Source organism: Atractosteus spatula, unplaced genomic scaffold (assembly GCF_055471065.1).
Source record: "Atractosteus spatula isolate fAtrSpa1 unplaced genomic scaffold, fAtrSpa1.hap1 Scaffold_16, whole genome shotgun sequence".
NCBI classification, from domain to species: domain Eukaryota; kingdom Metazoa; phylum Chordata; class Actinopteri; order Semionotiformes; family Lepisosteidae; genus Atractosteus; species Atractosteus spatula.
In genome coordinates, this window is record NW_028296719.1 from 92725 (window position 1) to 103296 (window position 10572).

The 10572-nt window shown below is 37.2% G+C and overlaps 1 non-coding gene across 1 annotated transcript; it reads left to right on the forward strand.

Annotated features, from left to right (window-relative positions):
* Positions 1–10239: 10239 nt before the first annotated feature.
* On the forward strand, positions 10240–10310 carry trnag-gcc (transfer RNA glycine (anticodon GCC)). Its single transcript has one exon. It is a non-coding gene; the product is annotated as a tRNA-Gly (tRNA).
* The last annotated feature ends 262 nt before the right edge of the window (positions 10311–10572 follow it).

Consider the following 10572-nt stretch of genomic DNA (forward strand, 5'->3'; position numbering starts at 1 on the left):
TGTTTATACATTCATGTTAATCGTATTCTTGATTTATTTCATGTTTCATTTGCTAACTTAGAGCATATTGTGCAATGAAGAATAAAATAGCTGCATGACAAGTGACTTCCTTCTCTCAGTGGAAATTAAAAGATAGCCTGATAAATTATAATAAGACAGTAAGAAAGGTTCCAATCAGGAGGAGACAATTCTTTCCATTTTTTTGTTTGATTGCTGGTAGCAAACTGATCTGAGGATCTACTCCAGCTCTTTCTCTTTTTATCATACAGTAAATCTTATTTTCTTGCTTTCTGAAACACAATATAACAAAAAATAACCTCACAAAATCAAAGAAAAAATCCTTGCTCCCCCCCTTCCCTTGGCAGTACTTCCTCCCATGCTTTTAACTAAGGGCATCTAAAATACTGTCAAACAGCTACAATGGTATCTCTGTACAAGGCTTTGACTGTGTCAATCACAGCACCTACCATTCCCTTACCAGCAACAACATGGATTCTAACACTCAGACATTAAAAAAAGTCAGGCCAAGAGAGAAAATACCGAGCTTTACAACATGCGGTACCAGTAACATTTTACCCACAGTAGACTCACCAACCAGATGTGTTTCAGTTTCTGTGATAAGCCTAGATTAATCATATCCTCTCCTCTAGTAGGAGCACCAAGTGTAAACATGTAACGCCCCTATTAAAAATAATGGCAAAACAGAAGTTCACTCTTTCTAGAACATACCTTCCTATGGACACTCCTAAAATGTATAAAATAGTGTCCACAGCATCTCATAATAGAGGCAAATGGGGAACTTCAAACTCATTTCATACAATGCCATCCATGAGGGGTTAAATACACCCTGAGAGAAATTAATTTCTGGATAATTCAACGGCTGTGATTTCTGGAATATGTATTATCCCAAATATTTTCAAAAGAAATTGAATCATTTCAATGAATCTGTGCCATTCAAGTACCTGCTCCAGACAGTAACCACTGCTAAGGGTTTATATGAAGCTTGCATTAAAAGACTTTAAAAAAAATGTCATGTTCCCATAAAAAAGTCATGCCTTGGAGTATAGACCCCCAAAGGAATGCCATAGACTCAAACTGCAAAATAAACACATACAGAAAGAAAGTATTTGTATTGTGATTGCAAATCCTGGTATGAGTGATTGGTATGACTTTCCTCATTACAAATCTCTTATTAGAATTTAAATTTCTCTGTAACTCCAGGTCAGAACAGAGAAAATGTAACTGCCTTAAGGAGTTTACAATTATGAAAAATAGAAGGATAAGCATGATACGTATGTCTTCTGTCATTTTCTAAGTCATGTTACTGAGCACCAAATCTTATTGAGAATATGAATCCATTTAAGGTTTATACCATAAAGTAAAGGTTTATTCCATGCTGAAAATGTTTGTACCAGACTTTTTTGAGCCCTGTTTAATTGTGTCTGAAGTCTGATGTTGTAAATTTTATTGTTAAAAAGATCCATGAAAATGTCACTACTAAAGTTAGCTGGTACTGTTGGTATTGTAAGTGGCAAGTAGAGCTCATATTTTAGATTTTGTGTAGTTGCTAGCTTTGAACTGTGTGTTGGATGCACATGAATTGAAGGAATGGGCAAACATAGCTGATGCGGATCCACAGAGCCAGCATATTAAGATGTTTATAATTAGAGGCAATTTGTTTAAATAACTAGGTATGGATACTGATGTGCAAGAGAGGTGGAAAGGCTGTTTCCTTAAGCCAGCCCTATAAAATGTTTTATTCTCAGTGAGATGCTGCCATTTCATAGTGGGTTTCTAACACTGTGTATAGTTCCATCCACACAGTGCCTTTACTTCCATCCATTTCTAATCTCTTTATCCAGTACAGAGGATTTGGAGCCTATCCCAGTAAGCGACGGACACAAGGCAGAATACACCCTGGACATAGCGCCAGTCCATCACAGGACAGACAGACACAAACACACACACACCAGGGCCAGTTTAAATCTAACCTCAGAATCTTTTCAGAAGACTTAGTGTCTGTATCTGCTTCATTTTCTAATTTTGGTAGCACCTCTAACTGCTTGTCTTTCTTATATGCATTTACTTTGTAATCTGTGGTCCTTTTATCTGTTTTTACATCTACTGTATTGCTTTGAGATGCCACCTTTAATGGTGATATATCAAATAAAGTTTTTTATTATTGTTATAGGGAAAAATGATCAGATTTAAAAAGATCTAAAGTATACTAGTTTGTCACTCTTCTCATTCCCTTTGCTAAATGACTTTTCATACTAGTCTGATCAATCTAACTGCCAGTTTTCTGTGCTTTCTCTATCCTGCTAGATTTGCAATTATTCTGAAAATTTTCATCTTGAAATAACTCATTTCTAAATACCTTTTTCACTGTTAACATCTTGCAGCAACTCTGCGACAAAATATACACTCTGACAGTTCATCCTGCTACCAACATTAAATAAAACAAATCTTAAGATTTCTAGATTTATGTCTTTATTTAGTGGTTTCATTAGTGACAAAGGCTAAACTTTCTTGGAAAAATGTCTTTTATGTGTTGCGGAAAAAACTGACTCGCTTTAACAAAATATGTTTACAAATCCTTTCACCTGGCATTTTCGTAGTTAGAAATTATGGAACGCTCTGTTAAAAGCAAGGGAGTTTTTATGTCCGTTGCAGTTCTTTTGCAACATGAATATAATTATATCGTTATTAATTTCTTGAGATATGCGATTCCATATTATATTCCCTTTTAATCAAATTCTAAAAGTATGCTTGTTGACTCCGGTATCGCGTTAGTTAAAGACTTCGATGCTTAAAATGTTTAGGGAGAAATGGAATACTGGTGTGTATGTTTTCTTTAAAGTACCGAGACCAGCCATATACTGTATGTTTAAGTTCCAAAATTAATATCGTTTATGGACTTCACACGCGTTGCAGTATGCTCCTATTCTTTTTATGCTTAGGCACTAAGATCTCCCTTCTGCTTTGTGTAAGGATGGTATCAAAAGCAATCTTAAGTGATGACAAACCACTACAATAACAACAGTAGTGGCTGGCTCAATGTATTTAAGGGACTTAAACGTAAAAGGAGATGCTTCATATTGCTTGTCTAATTTTAAAAACTAAGTTATAAATGCAGACGCTCCCTCAGTGCGCTCCTCTGGTGCGCCGGCTCTTACACAGTGCCTGTCTGCCGAAAGCATTACAACATACATACCCAACACTGCTTGTACCCATCTGTCATGCAAATATAACACCTTGAATTGAATTGAATTGAGGGGAGAGGGGGGGAATACTAAAGACAATACTGGCTCAATACCAATACGGGCTTTGACGTGCTAATGCGTTGGTTTAACAGTCCGGGTGTGGCAGGCTTCCAATGTCAACTCGACTCGATTGGAAGACAATGAACGTATTTTAGCCCTAAATGAATTAATAGCAAACATGGTTTACATAAAATACATTTTTCCAAGAAAGTTTATAATAATACGATCTATAGTTGAAATCTGAGCCTACTTTAAAAATAAAGGAAAAGCATTTTCAGAGAGCAATCACGCTGTGTTTATGTAGAAAAAGCGATTAGGTTTATGAGCAATCTTATTACCTATTCGCATAAAACGCTATATAAAATAAAGTTTATTTAGAGATGAATGATCAGTGTCGCAGTTTAAATACTGGGAGTCAGGAAACTAACACACAATTAAATTTGCCTGTGGAGTGTATCTTATTAAGCTATAAATTGTATTTTGAGCGCGTTTTTTGACTTTTTTTTAATTGCATTTTCGGCGCGGACAGCACATACAAGGGTTAATGAACTGCGCCAAGAAATTTAAAATAGTATTCTTTAGGTGTGAGGGTAGGAGTGGACCGCAGCAGGCATAATCAGCAAACCAGGAAAACAAAGAACAGGACAGGTGAGATGTGTATCCAGAAAGCGAGTGATCAGAAAAAGGAAATGGAAAACGCAGAAAAAGGAAACGCTTTACAGGATAAAAACAATAACAACAGTAGTGGCTGGGCAAACGATTTTTTTTAATCGAAATACAAATTGAGATACTGTACTGTATAATGATGTGCATGAACAAAGGTATACTGCAATTTTCCTTAGATACGCGATTAATGCTTCATAGGAGGAGGCGGTCTTTTCCTTTTGTCTAACAGTCTGTCCACAAACAAAACATTCCTGTTAGACAAGAGGAATTGAAAAAAAACAATTTTGTCAATGAAAACCGGTGTGTGTGTCTCTCCCTGCTGGATGTCCCTCTCACAAACTGCTGAATGAATAAAATAATTTTATTGAAAACGCGTTTGCGATTGTCTGGTATTTAATTTGGTCCCTTTTAACTGTTTTTCGATCTACTGTATTGCTTTGAGATGCCACTTTTAAAGGCGATATGTAAAATAAAGTTTTTTATTATTGTTATAGAGAAACATGATCAGATTTTCCCTGGTTCAGAAAAAAGTTCTAAAGTGCTACTCATAACTTTCTTAATTCGATGTATTTAAAGCAGTGAACTGCTGTAGGTGTCACATAACATTCAGAAATACAATCACGTATTTGACAAATAAAAACGATTATAATCTAATCCTTCCACATTTGATCCCAAAATCCCAAGAAATATAAATCTTGACGGGTAGAAAGCTATGCTGAAAGTTTATTAAGATACTTAGAAGACAAAGATACTGTATCAATTTATGTTGCATTAGCCTGATTATGATTAAAAAACACATATAATTAAACATGCGTTTGCGATTTAAATCAGAACACGATTTAAATCAATATAAATGTTTATATTGTAACGCATACTGTCCAGCCTCCATTTCTCTATAAAAATTTACTCTGTTGCACAGACACACACAATAGAAGCAGGAGCCACTGTCAGAAGGGAAGATATGTTCAAAATATCGCAAATATCGATCATGTTGCGATAGTTTGAAATATAAAAGTCAATTGATTGTCCATAATATCGCTATTCTATTTTTTCGAAGAAATGTTTGTTAAAAGAAAAGTCTAGCACCAGCTGGATTCGAACACACAACCTGCCCGCTGGTAGTCACGCACCTAGACCAGTCGGCTACAAGACAGCACGCATGAACAGGCAGGCGAAACAGCCCTACACAGCCCTGTCGCAGCACACGAATACCGTTATTAAATTCTTTAGATACGCGATTCCATATTATATTAGCAGAAAAGCTTAAAACTACCACTTTTTCACACGCTATTTCACATGCTAGTTAAATACTTCGATGCTTAAAATCGTTAGGGAGAAATGGAATACTGGTGTGTATTTTTTTCTTTAAAGTACCAAGAAAAGCTATATACTGTATGTCTATGTTCCAAAATTAATATCATTTATGGCCTTCACACGCGTTACAGTATGCTCCTATTCTTTTTATGCTCAGCTACTAAGATTTCCCTTCAGTGGTAAAATTCAATATCTACAACGGGCACAGCAAAGACGTTTACTGTACTGTAAGTCTTTCTACGACAAACCAACGAACCACGAGTGCCCCTGTTGGTCAACCAATCACGTACTGCGGTGCCACGCGTCATCTTGCGTCACACTGAGCGACGCCACCTGCGGTACGTGTCTGTAACGCGCACTTTGAATGGCTGCATCTGTATAAGGAGGATAAGGATTTTGAAGTTGACTCGAAATCTGATAGGTAACCAGTGCAAGGACTTGAAAACAGGTGTAATGCATCCCTGATAGGATTCTTGCTGTCATATTCTGAACATATTGAAGATTGCTCAGTGTGGATTTAATTTCACCAGTGAACAGGATGTGCATTTATTAATTCTAGAAAAAAAGCCTTTCTTGATTTCTCTAGTTCCCTTTAAAATAAACTATTATTCCACAATGCAGAGTATTACATGGCCAGTATTTACACATGATATTTGTGATTTAAAGAAATTAACACAAGCAGCTTTTGGAGATTTAAGTGTTGGCTGAGTTATTGCAGGATAAAAGACTAGAGATGTTGGCAAGAAGAAGATAATTTGGCGAAAGCTGAGGAATACACTTATAACAAGAACACTTCCTAATGGGGTTAGGCATACTTTTGATGAAGATGATGAAGTTAACAGACTATATGTTTACATAGATACTGAAATAAGGATTGTATTTTAGATTATGTGTAGTTGCTGGCATTGAACTGTGTGTTGGATGCACATGAATTGAAGGAATGGGCAAACATAGCTGATGCGGATCCACAGAGCCAGCATATTAAGATGTTTATAATTAGAGGCAATTTGTTTAAATAACTAGGTATGGATACTGATGTGCAAGAGAGGTGGAAAGGCTGTTTCCTTAAGCCAGCACTATTAAATATTTTATTCTCAGTGAGATGCTGCCATTTCATCGTGGGTTTCTAACACTGTGTATAGTTCCATCCACACAGTGCCTTTACTTCCATCCATTTCTAATCTCTTTATCCAGTACAGAGGATTTGGAGCCTATCCCAGTAAGCAACGGACCCTGGACATAGCGCCAGTCCATCACAGGACAGACAGACACAAACACACACACACCAGGGCCAGTTTTCCCATAAACCAATTAACTTACCAGAATGTTTCGGAGTGCGAGAGGGAGTCATATCACACATATGGAGAAAAACCATGTAACCCAGAGAGAACATGTAAAACCCCCACACACAGGATGGCAGGAATTGATCCTAGGACCCCAGTACTGCAAGATAGCAATGCTAACCACTTCGCCACCATTATAAATGGATGGGTATCTTAGTTATCTTTCTAGTTCACAGGTTTGCATGCATAATTTAATTTTGAAAGCCACTGAGACATGTCATGGAAATATAACTATCAAGGAAGCCACAAGAGAGAGTTCTCACCTGAGTAAGGTCTTTATTTCAATATTGCAATATTGGGAGCCCTGCTACCACTTCGCAAAGTGCAACCAGAGACTCAATTTGTTACAAGCAGAACAGGGTTTTTATAAGACGTTGCGCTGTAAAAAAGTTCAGCACTTGGTCCCTTCTAAAACTTCCCCTTTCTCTAAGAGAAAACAGATTACATCATAGAGCGAGAGAAGAAAAACTAGATTTGTTATTCAAAGCTTATCAGTTACTTTCAGCTAATTCTAATGACCCAGACAGCATATATTGTTTTGGTACATTGTCTTCTAAACTAACCTAAACAGTGTACTTTGTTGACAAACTGATTTCTAAAATTCTGCACGTACTGTAGCACAGCAGTTACATCCTTGAAATATATTATCTAAAAGCACCAATATATTTTTTTCAAAGCTCTCTACATTTTTAAGAATCAATTTACTTATTAGATTTCCACTTCAGACATCAGGTACTACTGTTGTATTTACGAAAAAGAAACAAAACAAAAAACATACTAACAACTGTGCCATCCTACTCCTTAGTTAATACATTTTATTATTCATAAACAGTTAACATTGTTAGCAAAATATTTTGAATTATATTTAACCCTATTTTTTCTTTAGTTTTGTATTTAACTTTAATTTAATATTATTGATTGCTAATAGTTTATGCTAACACCTAACTTTCTTAATTAGATGTATTTAAAACAGTGAACTAAGTGTAACATACTATTCAGAAATACAATCGAAAATAGTTTTGTGGTGTTTGTATGGATGAAACGTTTCTAAAATGTATAACGTAACAAAATTAAAGACGATTAAAATCTGTAATCTTTCCACTTGTAATGTCATTAGACAGAACAACACGTTTCTGGTTTGTTTTAATTAGTATTAGTTAGTAGTTAGTAGTTTTAATTTAATTAGTATTGCAATTCGCACTGATTCCCTTGCGAAGATATGGACTTAAGAATATTCGTGCCTGGTCAAAAAATGGCATTAAGCACTTAAAATTAATATGGTTAATAATAGTAAACTGTAACATGCTGTAACAAGATCGGTTAAACTGCGAAGAAAATGCTTTCAGAGGAAATGTTTCAGGTGTGAAGAACATAGATCTCCAATGCAATTTCAACCAAACCTGTTCGCACACACCCTGCCCCCACTACCATTAGAATATACACAAAGCACTGAAATCTTTTGAGCTAATGATCAGGTGACCCGAGAGAGAGCGAGAGAAACACCAAGGGGTGCGGAACCAGTGAACTATTTACATGGAAAACGGGCGATCTCCCCAGACTGTCCGCCCGTTTCACTGTTACCTGGATACCTCTTTATTTAGAACTCACAAACACTGATTTTTAGTTTCGAAGGATTCAAGTAGGGTTTTAGATGAAAGGCAGCGACCTTAATCAAGCCCAAATCATAATTGAACCCATTCAGAGCCTACATTACATTTTAGCGTTTCATTCTGAGCAGAAGACCCTCACACCTGAAGAAGGCTTGCGTTTTCTCTCTTCTCTTTTAAGCATGTGTACAATGTGTAATACAATTACAATGTGTAATTACAATGCGAATCGTATGAGGGTGGGGGGGAGGTGTCTTTCGCTGGAAATCTCGCCTGCTTCTACTTTACGAGTACAACCCCCTCTCTGCCGGAGTGCTGGCTGTGACGAATTAAACCGGTTTCACAGGTTTCAATCACAGACCATGTGACATGGGAGTCAGGAAACTAACACACAGCACCACCGGATTTGATAACACTATAAAAACGCTATAAAATAATGTGACTAGGCACAGAACAAGTTTACAGCACAGTACAATAATAAATGCTGACCATGACTTTAGAAGCATAAATTGCCTTACACTCAATTTAAACACAAGCTGTCTTTAGCCCTCTAAGCTGGTTCATACAGAAATGTAGAGATCCAGGCTCAGAACACACAGCTTCATTAGCGAATACATATGCAGGACAACTAGAGAAGACGTTTTACAGAGGATGGATTTTTAGAAACATCCCATCAGTGACATCACTGAAGTCAACTCCTAGGTACTGTAACTGTCGTGTGGATAGTTTCACAAGAATCAGACAAAGATTTAAGCATCGCTTGTTCTAGATAAAACTGCAAAAAAAACAACAACAACCCATAATGTACTTCTTTGCGGCTCTGTTTGCCCAAATCATATATTCACAACGTGAAATCTAGAAAATAATATTACGTAACCAAAATCCGCAATATGAAAACAGAACCTGTGTAATTGTTGATGGATGATGTACTCGTAACATTTTTTCAAGACGAACTACAACATTTAAAAAATGACTTGTATGTACTTGATATCTCTAATCAATCCACGGGTCCCAGCACAAAACGAAACTAAAACGCATACCGTTTTGCGCTTCTTATTAGTTGCTCAAAAGTAATTTGACCGTATGAAATGCATAATATAAACCTAGAAACATATACGTGAGCAGTACTTAAGCACTGTAGTATCGGTGTTAAGACATACTTCTCAAATTCTGTAAATCAAGTTAAAAATATCTCAAGACCGATTCTGGTCATAATGAAACCATGTTTCGTGTATGTTTTCTTTAAAGTACCGAGACCAGCCATATACTCTATGTTTATGTTCCAAAATTAATATCGTTTATGGCCTTCACACGCGTTGCAGTATGCTCCTATTCTTTTTATCCTCAGCTACTAAGATTTCCCTTCAGTGGTAAAATTAGATATGAATATTCAATACTTAAACGGGCACAGTTAAGACATTAAATATACATATACATACTGTATACAGTACAGTTTTCATATGGTAATATGTTTATGTTCCTAAATCAATCTCTTTTATGAGCATGTGAAAGGCATGGTGAATCGATTCTCAAAAATTACTGTACTTTGCATGATTGGAAACAAATGCGTGATTGCGAAATGCTGTGGTGTTACTTTTACAAAGACGGTCAATGAAAAAAAGAATGTTGACCAGGGCAATACTTTGAGTTTACACTTACAGCTTGTCCAAGTTCATTCATTATTAATACTATTAGTAATATCTTCGTTAAAGACTTTGATGGCCACAGCTCAAACATGAGAGGTTGAGCTTTATTAGCTCCACCTTGCGGAAATTCCGGATACTATTATTTTGCTTGTCGTATTATAGGAGAATTTACGGTAACTCGCGGTATTTACCGGTAGCTTGCGGTAGACTGCGTACAGCGTACCGCAAAATAATGCGGTATCGCCCACGCATTTTGAATGGCTGCATCTGTAGGCTGCCAAAAGTCTCCGAAACCAAATCTTGATAGCAGAAAATTCTCACTCGTCCAGAAGTTCCCTTGGGACCCAACATCCAGCACAGAGTGGTAAAAAAGCGTCTTTTTTGTAGACCCTTGCAGCGTGCATTGGTGGTTCAGTGGTAGAATTCTCGCCTGCCACGCGGGAGGCCCGGGTTCGATTCCTGGCCAATGCAGTGGCTTTTGCAGCGAGCGGCTCCATCACTTGCATCCCCTTTCAACTCGCAACTGAAAACCCACTGAAGCTTAGAAGCTGTGAGCCAGGTCAGTACCCGGATGAGGGTGACCTACAGGGAAAAGCAAAGCTTACAGCTGGAAGCGGTGTTAATGGAGCCAGCGGTGGGGCGCTCACCCTGAGGTCTGTGCGGGTCCCAATGCCCCAGTATAGTGACGGAGACGCTGTGTGGTAAAAAGGCGCTGTCTTTTGGATGAGATGTA